This window comes from Camelus ferus, chromosome 6 (assembly GCF_009834535.1).
Source record: "Camelus ferus isolate YT-003-E chromosome 6, BCGSAC_Cfer_1.0, whole genome shotgun sequence".
Lineage (NCBI taxonomy): Eukaryota > Metazoa > Chordata > Mammalia > Artiodactyla > Camelidae > Camelus > Camelus ferus.
In genome coordinates this window covers 66,297,648-66,316,141 of record NC_045701.1, presented here as the reverse complement: position 1 = coordinate 66,316,141, position 18,494 = coordinate 66,297,648, and the positions used below count along the sequence as shown (strand labels likewise).

General features: G+C 45.9%; 1 protein-coding gene across 2 annotated transcripts in view; it reads right to left on the bottom strand.

Annotated features, from left to right (window-relative positions):
* The window catches only part of SUSD6 (sushi domain containing 6), an 85,107-nt gene extending 70,554 nt beyond the window's left edge, over positions 1-14,553 (bottom strand). The window contains exon 1 of one of the 2 annotated variants that reach the window (XM_032482266.1): positions 14,283-14,553. The gene's annotated coding sequence lies outside the window, so the exon portion shown is untranslated. Of the gene's footprint in view, positions 1-13,888; positions 14,031-14,282 lie in introns of those variants that run through there. The other variant, XM_032482268.1, reaches the window with a different exon arrangement.
* Positions 14,554-18,494: the final 3,941 nt, after the last annotated feature.

Sequence of the window (18,494 nt, the reverse complement as noted above, 5' to 3'; positions counted from 1 at the left end):
CATAGTAAATTACAGTAGCGAGCTTTTGAGAGCATGGCTTTCTGATCTGTGAAGGGAAGCCTAGGTGCAGCACCCAGCACGGCGTAGGGCACAGAGCGTGCACCCCTGCTTCCCACCTGGTCCCTCTCCCCAGGGTTCTCTTCTTTCTTTTCTGGGCTCTGTGACTCTAATACAGTCACTCTTTCTAGGTATTATACCTGCTAACTCCAAAGGTCTCAACTCAAAGGAGTGACTTGAATGATGAACATTTTAGTCATCAATGTTACCTGTGTAGGAGGCACTCTTCTGGGTGCATAGCCCCAACTACAACCCTCAAATTGCACTAAAGAGAGGACTGCTCACCTGTATCTCCTCACCACAAATGACCCATCTGCTGAGGACAGCAACCAGAGGGGATGGGAGGACAGAGTTGGGAGTCACTTCTGGCCAGAACCAAGAGCTAAATAAAGGCCTCTGCACAGCAAGGGTAGCACTTTCACACTCAACTAAAACCCCAAAAGGAAGATTCCCATAATTCCACAGTTACATCTAAATTTTTTAAATTAATTCTGACAGCAAGAACATCTGCCAGTTTTGCTAGAAACACCATCTGGTTCATTTCTGATAAGACCCAGGCACAACTTCACACAGGCCAGGAAATGCCCACCATTTGGTTCTCAAAAGGTGGCATCCTTGATGACAGCTCCACAGCAGTGTGCCACTCCTCTCTCCCTGGAGCCCTAAAGCTGCTCCTGCCAGATCATGATTAGGCCTGAAGTAAACCCAGAGCTCGGTTCTTCTATAAGGATCTCCTCCAACACTGCCAGGTATCACCCTTATAAACAGAATTAATGTAAGCAAGTCTATCTTCAAAAACCAGATAAATGCCAAAGACATGATAAACAGCCTGAACAACTTGTGTTTCAGAAGGGCTTTCATAAAGTGGGTGGGAGGGTGGCTTCTCCACCGAAGAGTTTCATTTTGTGATTAGCTAAGAGTAAGAGGGTCCTTGCCATGAGGTCATTAAGATCCTTCAAGGATCTTCCTTTTGTCAAGTCAACAGAAGGCACTTCGATGCACCTCCCGGAGGCCTTCAGGTCACCATTACTAAGGAAAAGAAAGCAAGCTGGGGGTCAGTGCAGACTTGTCTAGAGGTGCAATGACTTGTTTGGTGTTAATTACTGAAAGGTGGTACCTCAATAGCAGGCCCCTTAAATTCTTCAGATTCTGATGGGGAATTAATCATAAAATGTGAACCCAACACCAAACCAAGGATATACTCCAAAGGAAAATGGACTACAAGGTTTGCCAGCAGCCAGTAAATGCAAACTTGGAAAAGGGTACATGTGAAGCAGAAAAACTGGATAAAAACTATCAAGTGCAACCATCTGTAGAAACATGCACACTCCTTCCAATCCACTAGGCAAACTTGGATTGGTAAAACTTTAAACACTGCATTGCCTGTATTTTTCCCCAACTGTAAGTATATCGTGACCCCTGTGAAGAAGGGGCCAAGGCACATGTAGTAAAGTCTGATCAAGAGGGAAATGACAAGGCCAGGCTGAGACGTGTTCTGTACAAACCCAAGGGGAGAAACTGGGGCACAGTTACCTCTGGCCCCACAACTGAGTCTGAGGATGAGACTCCCTTACTCTCTGCAAACAATACTGGGCAGAAATCACTCAGGGTTCTTTCCTCTCAGAAATGGGAATATACAGAATTGGAGCCCAACAGCAAAGTTCAAAACCTATTTCCCACCAAGTCTGGCTTCAACTCAATCCTCAGGTCCCACAGACAGGCGGACAGCAGAGGAGCAGGTGCAAGTCATGGGCAGCAACAAACGGGTGTGGAGAGAGGCGTCCCCTGGAGAAGCTGAGCATCCCCATATGGGCCTTGTCAAAGGAGATGAGGAGCAGACTGGGGCCAGGAGGCTGTCAGCAAGGACTCCAGCAGCAGGGTAGTTTCACACAGAAGGCCAGACTGCAGGAGCTGAGAAAACGGAAGCTACAGCAGGTCAGTGGTCAGGACTCCAACACCTGCCAAGCCAGGGGGACGAGAAAGAAAAGCGAGAGGAAACAAGCCCCTCCCTTCTGTCATTCCGAACGCAGTCCATCTGCCCCGGAAAGCAGAGAAAGGATGTGCTCCTAAACTGGCCTCTCCTCCTCTAGGACAAACTGACCCTCGATAACCCCCACTGTCCAGACCAGCAGCGTGTTTCTCATCCACAGCCCTGGATGGCACTTTGTGTCTGTCCACCTGGGAGAGCTCCCTGGTTTGCGACCCAGCCAACAGGCCAGACGAGCATCAGCACCGTCATTTCTGCTAACTCAGCATTTGGCCTTAAGACAGGACACATGTCCTAGACCACCCTGTGCCTCACATTCTGTACCCATGAAGAGGACATCACTCCCACCTCACTTCCAGCATAGCCAAGATGGTTAACAGCTGACGACAGATAATATGTCCTGAGCGCTTACTATGTGCCAGGCACCAAGCTAGCTGCTGTACACGTCTCCTCCAACCCCATGTGTGGTAGCTACCACTGTCAACGCCCATCTTCAGTTGAAGAACTGGGGCTTAACAGACTTACCCAAAGTAAACAGCCAGACGGGAAACCTAACACTACAAAGGCAAGGGTCAACCACTAATTAATATCACTTCTTCCCCAAATAAACTGCCATTTGAGTATCTTTTAGTTGTTAGACACTGTACCTAGTGTTTTTAAATATCCCACTTTGATTTTCATAACAATCTCAGGAGGGGTAACTCTTCAACATAATTTTAATTATTTAAGATATACATGCCAATAGCTAACGTTCAAATGACACCAAAAGAAAGTTTAAGAAGTTATAATTTCCTATTACTCTTCATCACCCTAGGTAATCATTAATATTCTGGTAGCTATCTATCTAGAGATAGGTAGTGGCAATGTTATCTTCTCCATTTTACCAGTGATAAAACTGAAGGTCTGAGAGTTCACACAGCTGGTAAGTGGCCGAGCTGAGATGGATAGCAGGGTGAGTCTGATTCCGAGGCCTGCTATCCTCCACTGCCTCCCACTCAGTACCCACTCCTCCAATCAATCATCCATTTTCATTCACCATAGGAAAGGGAAACTATGCCTGGCCCACAGCCAGTCTTACTCCTCCACTTTCCCAACCAAATGGAAAAAACAGACACAGCTTTCTGGGCACACTCTGCCCCAGGAACATTAGCACTGCTTTATGTTTTTCAAATCTAAGCTGTTCTGGGTGGGGCAGGACCTTCACCTCTAACCTCCTCACCGCCCGCACAAGCTCATCTTCTGCCTCTGAAAGGGCAGGACAGTGGGGAAGAGGGAGTTAAGCCTCACCTACAGGAGACCCTGGGTCTCTGTGTCAGCAAAAAAGGAAGGAGCCCTTAGGAGTTCTGAAGCAAAGACAGTCCCCCATTGGAAACAGCATGGAAGCATCTCAGGGAGGCCCTGGACTCACACTTGGTACCTAGAGTCAGAACACACCTGCAAAAAGACAGAACAAGATTGCAACAATGCCTGACACAGAATAAGACTGCAGAGCCCTCAAAATACCCATCACAGAGTCCTTAGAACCCAAGGAACTTAGAATTTTTGCTCTGGCTTATCCACCCCTTCAAATGGACCCTCTAATAACCCAAAAACTGCATTGGTTTCTGGATACCAGGGCTTGCCCCTGTTGCCTTCCTCTTCCTCCAAAAATAAAAGCCTCTCAGACTATATGGAAATGCTTTTTCCTTAGTTAGGAGATGAAGGTCGCCCTTTCAACTTACGTACATTTTCATATCTTTGTCCCATCAGTACACAAAGACGTACTGACATACTGACCTTGAGAGCACCTATGCTGAGATGCGGGTGAGGAATGAGGGAATGGGTTGTTATATTGCTTTCCATTACAAGTTAAAATCTATCAGGTCTGCAATTTCAGGAGTTTTTGTATTTCCCAGCATGAGATACCAATATTTGATTCAACGTGAGCCCCAGCTGACTCAGTGCCACTACATACAAGCACAGTGAATGCTAAATGTCTCCTGGTTACCAAAGGCCTTGACTTTCTCATTTGTAAAATAGGACTGAAACCTTACTCACAGTACTATTTAATTTCTTATGTGAAAGCACTTTGTGAAATGAGGAAATCTTTATTGCTATTAACATGAAAGCCCAACCTGAAAAAAGGAAACAAAGAGGAAACTTAAACTAGCCCTTCTCTCCTCAAGGGGCTTGAAATCTATGATGAGAAAACACTAACCAAAACACTGGAGAACAATTCAAAACCTTTGCTGGGCTGCATGTTGCAAAGAATCCCAGTGGGAAAATGATTATACGGGAAACAGCCTTCAATACTTGTTCAATTAATAAATGAGTTCAGATGAGCTGTTTGAAAAATACCTGCTTGTTACCATCCACAGAAAGTTTTACCAACACCAAAGGCTCTGAAATCTGTTCATTTGCTATTGCTCACATACATCCCAAGAAAAGCAGTCAGCATTTGCAGAGAGCAGCCCTTCTTTTAAAGATGTGATTTCTCAAAAGCATGCACAGACCTTTAAAGAAGATGATCCACACAATTATATTTTATAATTTCAGAAGTAAAAGAACTGCCCCTAAAAGAGCTCAGTTCTGGAGAACAAACAGAAACAAGCCATCCTGTGTTAACTACTTCCTTTCCTGCAACAAGATTCACAGTAGACATGTTTTATAATACTATGTATATATATGTATATATATAAATACTAAAACATTTTGGACAACAGCCAACACCTTCTCTTTCTCCTCCTCCCACCTCCATGGTTCCTCAGCTGTATTTCTTTTCCTGCCACCCATCAGAGTGAACTTCGTGCTAACAACCTTTTATCACCTTGTTTATATTTGTTTTTCACTCAAACCAGGCCTCCCTCCAAATGTCCTCTTTAGAATTTCATCAATAATACCACTCTTTCATTCCTTGTCATCAAGGCTCATGGCCTCAGTCACCTTGCCCTCTCACCCTTTTTGCTTTAACCCTCTATACCTAGTCAATCACTTACCAACTACTCAATTAATCCAGGAGCTGAGTACAAAGAAGTGGATGAGACAGTCACTGACCTCAGGGAACTTCCAATCTCAGCCTAGAACCTGAGCCTACATAGAGATGGCTTCCCACAGAGGTTAAGACATACGAGGATGTGTGTTTACTGGGGGCCTTATTTTTGCCAGTGGTGTACCAGGTCCTTTACTGTCCCTAGCAAGTTATAAAGCCACAGATACACCAGGAAAAGATACACCACAAATTAACATATCTAAAATTGAGGTTTGGGGGAGGGTATAGCTCAAGTGGTAAAGCGCATGCTGGGCATGCATGAGGTCCTGTGTTCAGTCCCCAGTACCACCACTAAAAGCAAATAAATGAACCTAATTACACACACACACACACACAAAGAAACTACTAAAATTGAGGCTTGAAGGAAATTCACACCACTGATCCTATTTCCCTTCTCCCAATTTCTCACTGTTGACCCACATCTCATTCTCTCTTAACTAAAAGAAAAAAAAAAAGATATTTCAGGGTCAGAAAACATTCCCACATTAAAAATTGACTGATTACGCAAAGCCAGAAAACAGGAATCCTCAGATGAGACGAAACTCCTAGACCTAGCTCACTCTGCAGAGAAAGGCAACTTGCTCTCCTGCTAGAGAAGTCAGGAGGAATTCTCCAAGGATATTTTTCAAGCCTTCCTCCCTTCCAGGGAGACTGCTGGTCTGGAGCACAAGTGTCCCTGAAAAAACCAGAGCCACTCCTTCAGAAAAGCCAAGCTGAAAGCCAGCTTTGCACAACAGATTCCTCCACGGCTGCTCTCAAATTAAATAACCCATGGGTATGCCCCCAGACTGTTGACTTCACGAGGGCAAGTGTTGTGTCCATTTTGTTCTTTGTTCACAACTGTTACCTAGGACTGAACAACCACCGGCATTCACTAAATACCTGCCAAATAAATGACTTGATTTACTTCCTTCCTTTCAGTTTCTGCAGCAACCATCTACTCACCTCCCACCAGCCCGATGTCACAGCCCAACCAGATTTTCAGCTCACAGATTATAATGACTTGAAGGTGCGTGTAAAGGGGAAAATAAGATGGACCGATGAAATCTGAAATCTTATGAAACCCAGAGCCTGTTTTTCTTGCCATCCTGTTGTGTAACAAATAAAATCCCCACAGGACTGAAATGAGGTAGATGGCCTCCCCATGGCAGAGTTTCTACCTGGGGGTGGATGAGAAGCAAGGATTGATAAAGGTGTGGACTGGCCAATACCATTTGTTAATTCTCTAGAAATGTCCTGAGCATGCCAACTGAAAGCAGCACCCACTGAACGCAAACTGCTCACTGAATTCCCGGGATGGAGAAAGCAAGCATATATGACCTCAACCCAAGAAGTCTGTTTCCTTCCTGGCTGGTTAGAGACACAGAGATGTGTGTTCACAATGCATTTGGATGTGTGGCTGATCCCACATAAAATAAACCTGAGGAAATCAGAACCACAGTTGTGAAGGGCTTTGGTCTGCTAACGGGGTGAAAGGGAGGGGCTGTCAGCCCTCCCTGACAGCATGTTCCCACACAGTGGGCAACTGACTACATCAAGGATGCCACCAGCACCTGCCACTGGCCCACCTGGGCAAGCAGGACCCATGGGGAAAATGTTCAGAGAACACATCCCATCGGCCTGGAGACAGACGGTGTTTTCTAAATTGCAAGGAAGCACAGCACAGAGATAAGAGTTAAACAAGCTCAACCTCAGAACAACTCCTGTTTTAAAACCAGTTCTTCCTCAGAAAAACTGAATTTAAAGACTCTTTCTCCTTCATAATTTCACTATTAGACTCAAAACCACAATCACAGAAGGGATATGAATTTGTTCCTAACGAAATGAACCACATACCCTTCTGGGCTCCAATCTCCTTTCCTGGAACAGGGCCAGAGGAGAAGTTGATCACACGAGGATAGAAAAAGCACTAGATGCAGAATCTGGAGCCCTGGCTTCTCTGCTGGCCCTGTCGCCACTCAGGGAAATCAGCTCTGAGCAAACAACCATTTCCCATTTTTCCATTCTATAAAGTGAGGAGGTAAAATGAGCCCATCCCCGAGGGCCCATTCTTCCAACTCTAGCATCTCATAAGCTCCCTCTTTCACATACGTGGTCGCTGTGTAAGCAGCTTTGGTAATACCTGGATGCTATAATCAAGCATTCAGATCTTCAGATCAGAGTCTTGTCTCCTCACTCAGCCTTTCAAGACTCCTAGGACTTGGGAACCGTAAATAGTGGCAGGGAAGTTATGGCTGAATTCACACACATTTACACATGGTGGGGAGCTTCTGGAAAGAGTGGTCCTTGGGCTTGCCTCCAGGTACAGGAACCTAAAACAGGTACAAGAGAAGATAGTTCCAGTTCCTAGTTTTTGTCAGGCTTGTTGGACAAAGGGCATGTGCTCTGTAGAGGTAGAACCATATTGAAACCTCTGATGAAAAATTACATGGCTGGCAAATACACACTCTCAAGCGCTTTTGGTGGGGATCTAGGAGAAAGAAAAGCAAGACCAGTTATTGATCATGAATGCCAGGAGTTCAATGAGGACAAGAGTGAAAGGAGGCATTGCACTATTTCAGTAATATGGCTGCTATGATGTAAAACCACCCAGGGGTAGATACTGTAGAGGAAATGATACGCCCGGCAGCACCATCTGTTCCTCTTTGTGTCTGGCGTGATCTATATTTTTAACCTCGGGTGCAACTAAGGTCCACCAGTAAGAGCCTGTGAGAGCTGTTCTAAAGAGCATTCTTTCTCAGACCTAGGTTTAAACCACACTCGCAGCCCCTCCCCCTCCCCCTCCCCGGCTGGCTCTCTATCCAGTAAGCATTCCACTCCCCTGTCTAGCAGTAGCCTCCAAGCAGATGTATAGAACCCCCACAAGGAATTTTTCATAAGGAAAAGGAACTTCTGAGAACTTATAAATTACACTTGGTAAGGAAGGCTCTGTGGAGTTCCTGGTAATGTTCTCTCTAAAAGACACAATGATGCAATTTAGAACTGAGGCTTCACTGAAAACCTTTTTTTTTTTTAAGTAGCAGTACCTGTGCACTAAATTTAGGCACTATTCCATCTGTCACCCCTCACTACTATTTAAAGTTCTGCACCAAAGATTAGGAAACAACACTATCAGAAAGTTCAAACTTCATAAACACATGATTTGGTTTTTTTTCTTTTTCTTTTCGTAGCATTTTTTCTTAATTCAGGGCAATATCTTCAACACCATAGGACCAAGAGATTTGGCTACATTTTTCTTGCCCAAACTACATAACCCAGTAGAACGTGAATTCTGAAGTAGAAATATGGACTCAGCTTTTAAAATATCTCCCTGAGAAATAAAAACGTATGTCTACACGAAACCCATGGGTGCACAGTAACATTATTCATAATAACCAAAAAACAGAACCCAAACGTTCATCAGCTGATGGATGGATAAATAAAATATGGTATATCTAAACATATTATTCAGCAATAAAGCTGAATGAAGTACTGATATTTGCTACAACATGGGTAAATCTCAACATTATGCTAAGTGAAAGAAGCCAATCACTAAAGACCACATATTGTATAAGTGATTCCATTCATACGAAATGTCCAAATAGGTAAACTATAGAGAGGGGATTAGTGATGCCCATGGGCTAGGGGGATCATAGAAGAATCAGGAGTGACTACTAATAGTTTCTTTCTGGAGTGATGAAAATGTTCTAAGATTAGATTAGACTGTGGTGATGGCTGGACAACTCTGTAAATATACTAAAATCCATTGAACTGTACACTTTAAATGGGTAAACTTTATAACATACAAATGATGTCTCAATAAAGCTGTTTAGAAAAACATGTAATATGACAAAATAAAACCACCCCCCCAAAACTCCTTGAGCAAACTTGGAAATAATCTAGATGTATGAGAGGGTATTTAAATTACAACTGACGGAATACTGTAAAGTCACTAAAAATAATTTTAAAAGCTCTATGTCATTATAGGAAGTGTTTATGTTATAATGTTAAATGAAAAAAAAATACAAAATTGAATGTACAGGGATTACCAACTAAAAAGAAAAAGAATACATGGAAATGATGTTTGTGTTAGGATGGTAGAATCAAAGCGACTTTTCCCCACTCTATTTTCCAAGCTTTCTGTAATCTTGTACCAGTGTATTGACAACAACAAAAAAACCCTCAGTCTTCTCAGTTTGCTTTCATTATAACTTAAAATGCAAAATAAGCAAAACCATCTTGTTCTCTTTTTCAAGTTCCCTTTTTTAAACTTCCATCCACTTAGTTTATTAAGATCAACTTAGAACAACCCAAAGAAGGAAGAATGGGATAAACACTCCTCCTATCCCATTCCAAGAAGCCAGTTTCATTTTCCTGGCTTTTTCAGAAGCCAAAACCTAGTCTAGCCAAAATTTCAGCAAGGAGAGTCTACACACAGGGCAATTCACACTCTACTTTTAAACTGTGGGTGAAGGCAAATCACTGCTGGCAGGAGGCTGGATCTGGAAAGATCAGAATTTCCCCCTCCTTAAAAAGGGATAGAAAGAAAGGCGAGGCTGGGAAAAAGTCCCTATTTGTTATGTCTTCTCTGAGGTTTTATGTCCAATCTCTAACTACAGGAAGAAAGAACCCTGAGTCATTTAATTGTTCACCACAGAAGATCCTCTTTGAGTAATAAAGAATTGTCAGCACCACCTCTGCTGTCTGCAAACTGACTGGGAACCTATTACTATCATCAGTCATCAGGAGTCCCAGGCTAAGTTTCCCCTAATCAAGCAACAGGGGTCTGCCAAAAAAAAAAAAAAAAAAAAAAAAAAAAAAAGGCTAATACTTGCATATGTGTCGGGGGGCGGTGGGGAAGTACGTTTAAGGGCACACTGCTATCAGGTAATCTAAAGGATCTACTAACACTGGCGACAGTAACAGGGAACTACATCTGTTTCTGCTTGAGAAAAATGCTTCAATAATATCCTGTTTCTGGAGTACTGCATAAATTCTTGGCATGCAGCCTTCAGATGCTTCAAGGGTGGCTATTTTCCTTTTCTGAGATGTAAGAGCCAGGGAGGGAGAAGACATCACAGGCAACACCAGCATCTGTGAAACCCGTTCAGTTCTCACTACAGTCGCTGCATTTTCTGCTGTTGCTATTATCAGTACCTTCACAGAGACTCAACTGTCCCCTAACCCTGCCGGCAGCACAGGTGGCCTTTCATAGCTGCAGTGACCCAGCTCGGCACCAGGGCGAGGTCTACCAATAGAGTGGAGACTTCCACGATCAGGCAAGAGCCAGAGGATGAGAGAGCAAACAGAGGAATCCTGCTGGTTTCTAGGCCAAAGAACTAAAAGGGGAAGAAAAAGGACACCATCACAGACACAAGTGAGCACAAGAAAAAGGAAACACCCACAGGCGCCTGACAGGCTCTGCCACTAAAACCTAACCCTTCAAAGAGGTGCCTCTTTCCCCAGCACCTCTATTTTTTCAGATAAAGGTTTTACACGGAGACACTTGAAACTACAGCCTTCTAAGGGAACAATGGTTGTTGCCTTGAATACAATCCAGGGCAGGAGTGAACAGATCTTGATACTCAATGTTATCTTGAAATTGCTTCACTGATCTCAGATCCACAGCTGTTAGCAGCTTCAAATATCCATCACAAACCCCCAGCCCCAACTTCAAGCTGCCTCCTTCATTCTCACCAATAGGGAAACAGCCTTACCACACTACAGGCATTATTACTTGCTGCTCCAATTTCCAAGCTTCCTGAAATATGGCAATATAACTTAAGAATATTAATTTTTTTAGCAGGGAGAGGGTATATAGCTCATTGGTAGTAAAGTGCATGCTTAGCATTCATGAGGTCCTGGGTTCAATCCCCAGTGCCTCCATTAAAATTAATTAATTAATTAATTAATTAATTAAAAACCTAATTACCACCCCCAAAGTTAAGTACATATAAAGAATATTACTTTTTCAAAAAGCCATTCTATTAAATGAAATCTCATCATGGTAGGAAATGTGGCTGGCCCCCAGATTGAAACCATCTTTAGAAGAAACCAGGAGAAAAAGTCTCTATTATCATACAAGCATTTGTCCCAATGCTTACCCTTAACCCAAGTGTCCCAATCCTCAACATTCAAGTGTGTACCACAGCAATACTTTGCTTTCAAAGTTAAAAAAAAAAAAAAAAAAGGCACCGGGCTTCTTCCTCGATTTGTTTCTTCACATCTTGCTCCTACTGCCTGAAGGAATGCCCTCTACACAAGACTTCCCTGCTGTCTAGGTAGACAGAAGAGGGAAAATGCATCTGCTTGTCAGCTAGGAGATCGCATGTCAATTCAGGAGCTCAGTAAGATGCTTCATACATGGCAATTACACAAGTGGGGAGAGTGGATCTGCGGACATTCAGGCCTCCAAGGGGGCATCGCATCCCTGCTGCTGCCTCTCAGAGCGAATTGGGAGCATGTTTGCTCTCTGGCCTCCCTTCTCTGCCTGCAAGCGGCTCTCTGCTAGAGACATTCTCCCCAGTCACCTATTTTGGTTCAGAAATGAGGAAGAGTATGTCACTCATTAATTTTTTTAAAGACACTGTAATTCTCTGAGGCCACAGATAGATACCAGTAGTTATCTCCTGGTTGTCAGGAGAACTCAGGATATCAAAAAGGAGTACAAGGAAAAGACTTAAAACTTAAGGCAAGTTTTCTTTTCTAGAGGATGGAAAAGCATGGAGGGAGTGAAACAACGCCAAGGCAATAAAATTGAAATAATTTCTTACTTTTAAAAAGCCAGGTGAATTGTTCCCTTTAAAGGGTACGTGTGTGTCTGTGTGGAGGGGGAGGGTAGCTATAGGAATTGCTGCCCCGGCAACAGCAAGAAAGGAAATCCCCTGCCAGGAGATGCACCATTACATAAGAGCACAAGTTCAACCAACACATGACTGAGACCTGCCAGGAAGCCAAAGTGCTAAAGTCTCTTCATCTGCCAGCTGCGTCTCTAACACCTCATTCTACCTTCCTTCCTCTTCTATCTGCCCAAATTCTAAGTTTTGAGAAGGCAGGCCTCAACAAATACACTGAACTCTGCCACTTGACAATGGGTTTGCTCTCAGGGTTTAAACGTTGCAGGGCAGAGCAGGGCCCTACTCTGAGCTCCGAGGGGCCTGTCCCTGTCAAGCTGTACCTGAGGATTTGTTTCATATGTCTTTTCTACTACAGCATCCAAAAAGTCACTCTGTGGACAGAGGTCCTATCTATCAAACCTCACTGCCAGCATCGCCCTCTAACACATTGGGCAAAAGTTCCTTAAGCAGCAAACAACCACCAATGAAAATTAACAATATAAATCAAAATAAATTGACTTAAAGACTGTGAACTTCATGAGAATATGGCTGGGCTCTGTCTTACTGATTGCCATAACCCCAATACCTAACACATGGCCTGGCATACATTCTGTATCACATACTTACCACTACTGAATAAAAGGATGAATGCACAAATGTTGTGCAAAGGTACCATAAATGTGTCCCCTAGGGAAAGAGATAAGAACACACATTATCTGAGAAACAGCCTGAAGAAGTAGGTTCTAGAAAGACTCCCATTTCAATTTCACCAAAAACGGTAAGTAAACTAGAAATCAACAGTATAATCTAGTAGTTATGAGTGTGGGCTCTCTCATGAGCTATCTTTGTGACCTTGGGCTACTTATTTAATTTGTTTGGCTTTGGTCCCATCTGAAAAAAATGGTAATAATGACAATATATATCATGAAAGTTTATTGTTTATTAAATGAGATCAAGAAAGTAAAGCTCTTGGGACAAAGGTCAGTTCACAGTACCTCCTCAGGAACTTCTCTACTGCTATTACTTTTGTCTTGGTAAATACCTCCTTTTTTTTTTTTTTAAGGTGTAATTTTTTTTAACATTTTTTATTGATTTAAAAATACCTCCTTTACTGAGGCGAAAGCAGACAAACTCCCCCATCCGACTCTGTAAAAATTTTCATTTCTGGCTGAATATGCATCTATCTAAAAATGTAAAGCCCCAAAAAATCAAAACTCAATGCCAAGCACATGTCTCTACTAGCCTCCACTCAACAGCGATAATTTGGGTGTGGAATTCCCGAAACAGCAAAGGTGTGTATATGAATTCACACCATTCATACGTATATTTTAAATTAGAACAGTGAAAACAGCAAGAACTAAATCAACCAGTGCAAAGGATGGAAAGACATACTTGCCATCTCTGTAGACGGAGAAAGGGAGTTTAAATGAATTGAGTAGTTTTACTGCACTCCTGTACCGAGCACACACTAGCCCAGTTAGCAAGAGCAACAGAGCCCAGCGAGAAGCCTGCCACTGAGGGGCCAGTCGATGGAAACAGCAGCATCAGGCCTCTTAGCCAAGACGTGAACTTCCCTCGTATCAGCCAAAGCCTTGTTTTTGACGCTTTTCTTCTGGGTCTTACGGTCCCCCTAAACTGACCTCGTTACAGGTAACTTTTTCCACTTCAGCAGCCCCACGGTCACAACCCTGTAGGAGGGTCAGACCTACATCAATCTTTGGAGTCTCCAAAAACCAGAAGCAAAAAGAAAAAAATCTACATACACAAACAGGAAGTGGTTTCGGTGCGTCTCAGCCCGGATAATAAGAAAAGTTTTTGAGATTAAAATCCAGAACCGGCGCAAGGGGCTCCAAAAAGCTCCAGTGCTCGCACACCCGGGCTCCAAGGTGTCCTCGGAAGTCAACAGTCGCCAAGTCAATCCTGCCCCCTACGCAGGACCCGCAACCTATGTCGGCTTGAGGGGGAAATGGTAACTAATAAAGAAAGACAGCCTCTGCCTACCTTCTCTCCAGAGACCTGTAAAGTGTGGCTTCCACCCTGCTCTCCCGGCGGGAGCGCGACCCCGCACGCCCGGCGAGGCCCAGGTGGCGCGCCCCGATCCCGGCCACCACGCTCCCGGCCGCAAACCGGCCGTCTGGTCCTCCTCCCGGCCCCGGCACAGCCCACCCCGCCGCCCTCCCGGCCCACGCTGGCGCAGGACTCGCCGCCGGGCGTCGGGGTGACAGCGGGGCCGGCGCGGGGAGCGCGGAGAGAAGTCGTCGCCAGGCGGCCAGCCCCGGCTCCCCAGCGTCCCTGTCCGGCGGTGCGCGCCGGCCCCGCGCCCCTGACAGCCGGCCGGGCGCGCCAGTGACACAATGCCCGGCCCCGCCGCCCCCCGGCCGCTGTGACAACTCACCCGGGGAACAGCGCGGCGACCTCCGGGAGGGAGGCGCTCGCTGTTTCCGCGGCGCCGGGATCCGCTCCGCCGCCTGCGCGCGCCCGCAGCCCTCTTGGGTCTAGGCGAGACCCTGCGTACCCTTGTCTGGCTGGCGCTGGCCGGCGCTGCGGGAGGAGGAGGCGGGAGGCAGGGAACGAGGCTGTCGCCGGCTTAGGAGAATGGAAAGCGACGGCGTCGGCGGCAGCAGTGCCCGCGTCACTAGCCCAGCTGTACCGCGCGGGCGGGGGAGGCCCGCGGAAGGGGAGGGGAAGGGGCGGTCGAGGGGCGGGGCCAGGCGCGCACGCAACAAGCGCAGGCGTCGCGCCGCCGGGACCGCCCCGCTGGGAGGCCCTGCCGGTCGACAGCTGCCAGAACGCACGCGCCGCCTACCCGCCTGCACGCCCCGCGGGAGGAGAGATGGGGTGGGGGGGCCCTTAAAGGGACAGTCACACCAATTGTGCTGCGTACGGACTCAGACTGCGACGCCTTTGCAGGTGCGCTCTCTAGTTGTTTTACTACTATTATTAGTACTATCATTTGGATTTTTTGGACTATTATTTGGATAATGGGATTACTGTTATTTGCAAAGAATTGGTTTGCTCTCCAGTTGACAAGACGGTTTCATTCATGTTGCCTTCTTAGCACCTGAATCGTTCCCAGGCCTGTCGCTGAAGCTGGTCATTATCTCCATTAAGCAGTACTTCTCTAACTATGGTGCGAAGCCTGTCGACCTCAAAATTACCCCCCGGGGTAAATGCAGATTTGAGGTCCCCTGTCGAGCCATTCTGATTCAAAAAAGTTAGGATCGGGCTCTAGAATCTATTTTAACAAGCATTCCAAAGTTATTTCTCAGCATACTGAAAGCACGCGACGGACCTCAAGGTTCAGAAAACTGAAGTTCAGAGTAAGGACTGGCAGAGTCTGGGCTAGAAGCCCGACACACTTCTAACTTTATTTACCATCCTGAGCCTTTCCTCCTGGGGCTATTTTTCCAACATATGCTATGTAAGCAGTGTGTGTACTTTATAGCTACAGCGATTGGTGGTCTCACTGGGGCCCTAGGAGATAAGCCCTCTCTATGTGTTTATAGGGCTTTTAACCCCTTGATGACAATGGTTGTGACTTTTTTTTATCTTTGTGCCCCAGGACCTTGAACAGTGCCTGTCTCAGAGGCACTCAATAAACACTGAGGCGTTCCTATTGGAGAATCAGTACCAGAGTCTGTGCTTGGACTCAGAGACTTCAGCCTCAGCTGCAGCTTGGGTGGAGCAGGCTCTCGTCACAGGTGCCCTTTGGACAAGGATACACCCTCTCATGGCCTCTCATCTAGTTTAGTTCTAGTAGATTCTCTGAAAAAGTGCTGTGAATTAACGGGTCATATTTTTGAGGTAGCTCAAACAAAGCAAGCAGAGTCCCCTTGCCTCCCCACACCCCACCACACACACACACCCATCCCCAAAAGAAGCCTCCTTTCTGGGACCCACGAAACCTATGGCTGCTGCTTCCTTTTCCATAAGCCTGCCTTACTCTGCCTTCTTTCCTCCTTGAGTTTCGTTAGAGAAAACCAACAGGCCCAAAATGGTGTCCCTGATGATAAAGCCCATGACACCAAACCCGGATATAATACCTAACCTAATTGCAGTTTTGACCTTCACCATAAATGTAATCTTAACCAGTTTGGAATTTTCTGGTCAGCACCAATGAGGTGCTGTCACATAGTAATCTGTCACATGGGCCCTCTCCATTCCACAATTTACACCATGAAACCCTCGCCAGTTCTCTCCCCCACAAAGAAGATGTTCATATTCAGGCCTAAAACAAATCCTTTCTTTTCTTTTGCTAATAGCTCCCTTGCCCCACCCTTCTTCCTACAAAAACCTTCCATTTTGTGCAACCTCTCTGAGTCCCCTTCTAGTTGGTAGACGGGATGCTACCTTGATACCTGAATTGTTGAATAAAGTCAGTTAGATCTTCATATGTACTTGGTTGAATTTCCTGGGTCCCAACTCATGGAGAAGATGGACACCCTCCCTTCCTGCTCATTTCCCTCCTCTACTGGGGCTGCACTACCCAGACCACTAAGAGGGTTGAATAGCAAACATCAGATTTGCCTGGACCTGCCACAGACCCCAGCAACCCTGTATGGTCTGCAGGAACACCCCAGGCAGGCCTAAGGCCCAGGAAGGAAACAAATGGAAGGAGGCAAGGGGAGGGGCAGGGGAGGAGTTAGAGATGACAGAAGAGGGAGCAGATCATCCTGGAAGGCAGCTGAGTGTAAAGGAAGATGGCTTAGGCCCAGCATTGGAGCCCCTGGTTTTGCACTGCAGTCAGTTGGGCCACTAACCCCTCAGTGACCTCACACAAGACCTCCACCTCTCACATTGTAAAAGGGCTTCTGAGACCCTATGCATATCTGTTACTCACCACCTAAAACTCCTCCCCTGGACCTCCCAGTGTCCACAGAACAAACTCAGACTTGGAGCAGGTCTTGGACTGCATCTGGTTAAGGGCATCAACCCTCTTTGCACTCAGAAATCTGCATGTAACTTATAGTCAACTTACCTTGTACAGAGTTGCTCTGTACCCACGGTTCCACATTCCTGAATTCAATCAACTGGGAATCAGTGTAGTACTGTAGTATTTACTGGAAAAAAAATCTCATGTAAGTGGACCTGCGCAGTTCAAACTCATGTTGTTCAAAGGTCAGTTATACTTGATTTCTCTGTTGCCATCATTATTACATATAACAGCAGGAATGACAGCTACTACTTATTAAGCACCTACTGTGTGCCGGGTATTTGGTAGGGACTTTATACATGTAACCATGAATTTTGACAACACCCCCAAATGAAAACATTTTACATCTGAGGAAACAGTCTCAAAGATTTTTGTGACATCAAAAACTTCATAGTTTCAATTTAAAAAAATACACCGTAAACCAAAACCAAAACCAGAATTCATTCCTGTTTTTTCCAAAAGTCACACTTTTTCAAATAAATCATGTGAAAATCATGTGTAAATTATTCTGTCCCCAATAAAAACAGCAAATAAATGGTCCTTACACATTTATTGATCTTTTGTAGAGCACTTGCACACCAGCTCATGTTATCCACACAACCTCCCCATAAAGTGAGACATTGTTATCCTCCAGTTACACCCGCAAGGAAGTTGAGGCAACGAGCAGACTTCTGGTTTGCCTAACCTGAGAGGGGAATTAGCGTGGGGTTTCCTGTTTCGATTCAAGATTCCTTGGGCAGCCTCCAAAGCCCTGTGAAAGTAAACATGTAAACCCACTTGAATCCAGGGGAGGTGGTGGCATTCAAACCACCGTCACCACAGAAAGTCAGAGTCCCAGATGGGTGGGCCAGGCAGGGCTGGGTCTGCAGAGCTCAGGGGTGGTTCCCACTTCTGGGGAGGAAGACCCTGAGCTTAGGTGGTTGTCTGGTGAGGCCAGAAGGGCCTCAGGCTACCACTGCCCGCTCCTCGAGCGTGTCAGGAACCTGTGAGAGTCAGGCTTGGTGGCCCAGTCCCTGTTGGCCCCTGATCTCAAAGGGCTTTGCAGAGCTCAGAGCAGGAACTATGATTCCGTGCACACCCCAGCCCCAAACCCAGCTCTGGAAAACGTGCACCTGAGGCGATGTGCACCTGACGCTGCCCAGTCAGCAGGTATGCGCGTGATAGGGTGACCCAGCCCCTCCTGCTTTTCTGAAGCACTGACATGTCCTTGATGACATTTTTATCTCTGGCACAGACCAGGTAAGCAGGGTAAAAGTATCAGCCCCATTTTACACTCAAGATAAGCCAAGGTAGCAAAGAGTGCCTCTACCTGCTGTGTCATCAGACGGTAACTGCCCAGATCCCCCTTCCACAGGCACCTGCCAGACTGATTTCTGCTTCTCCTCCCTGGCCTTTGCCCGAGGGCTGGGCAGTGACTCTAGGAGGCAGCCAGCCAGGAAGGACCAAGGCACTGGGGGTAGTGGTGGCCTGAGGCCGTTCTGGACACAGTCCACAATCCCCACCCACACTGCTCCCAGTCATTCAACACCCCTTCCCTTTCTTCGATTGGTTCTGCTATCTCTGACTGCAGGTGGATGAGGAATGGAGTGGCCCCTCCTTCAGGCTGTCCGGGGAGGCGGAGGCAGAGGCGGGGCTGTGAAGCTCTGGCAGTCACTGCCCATTCACTAAGTACAC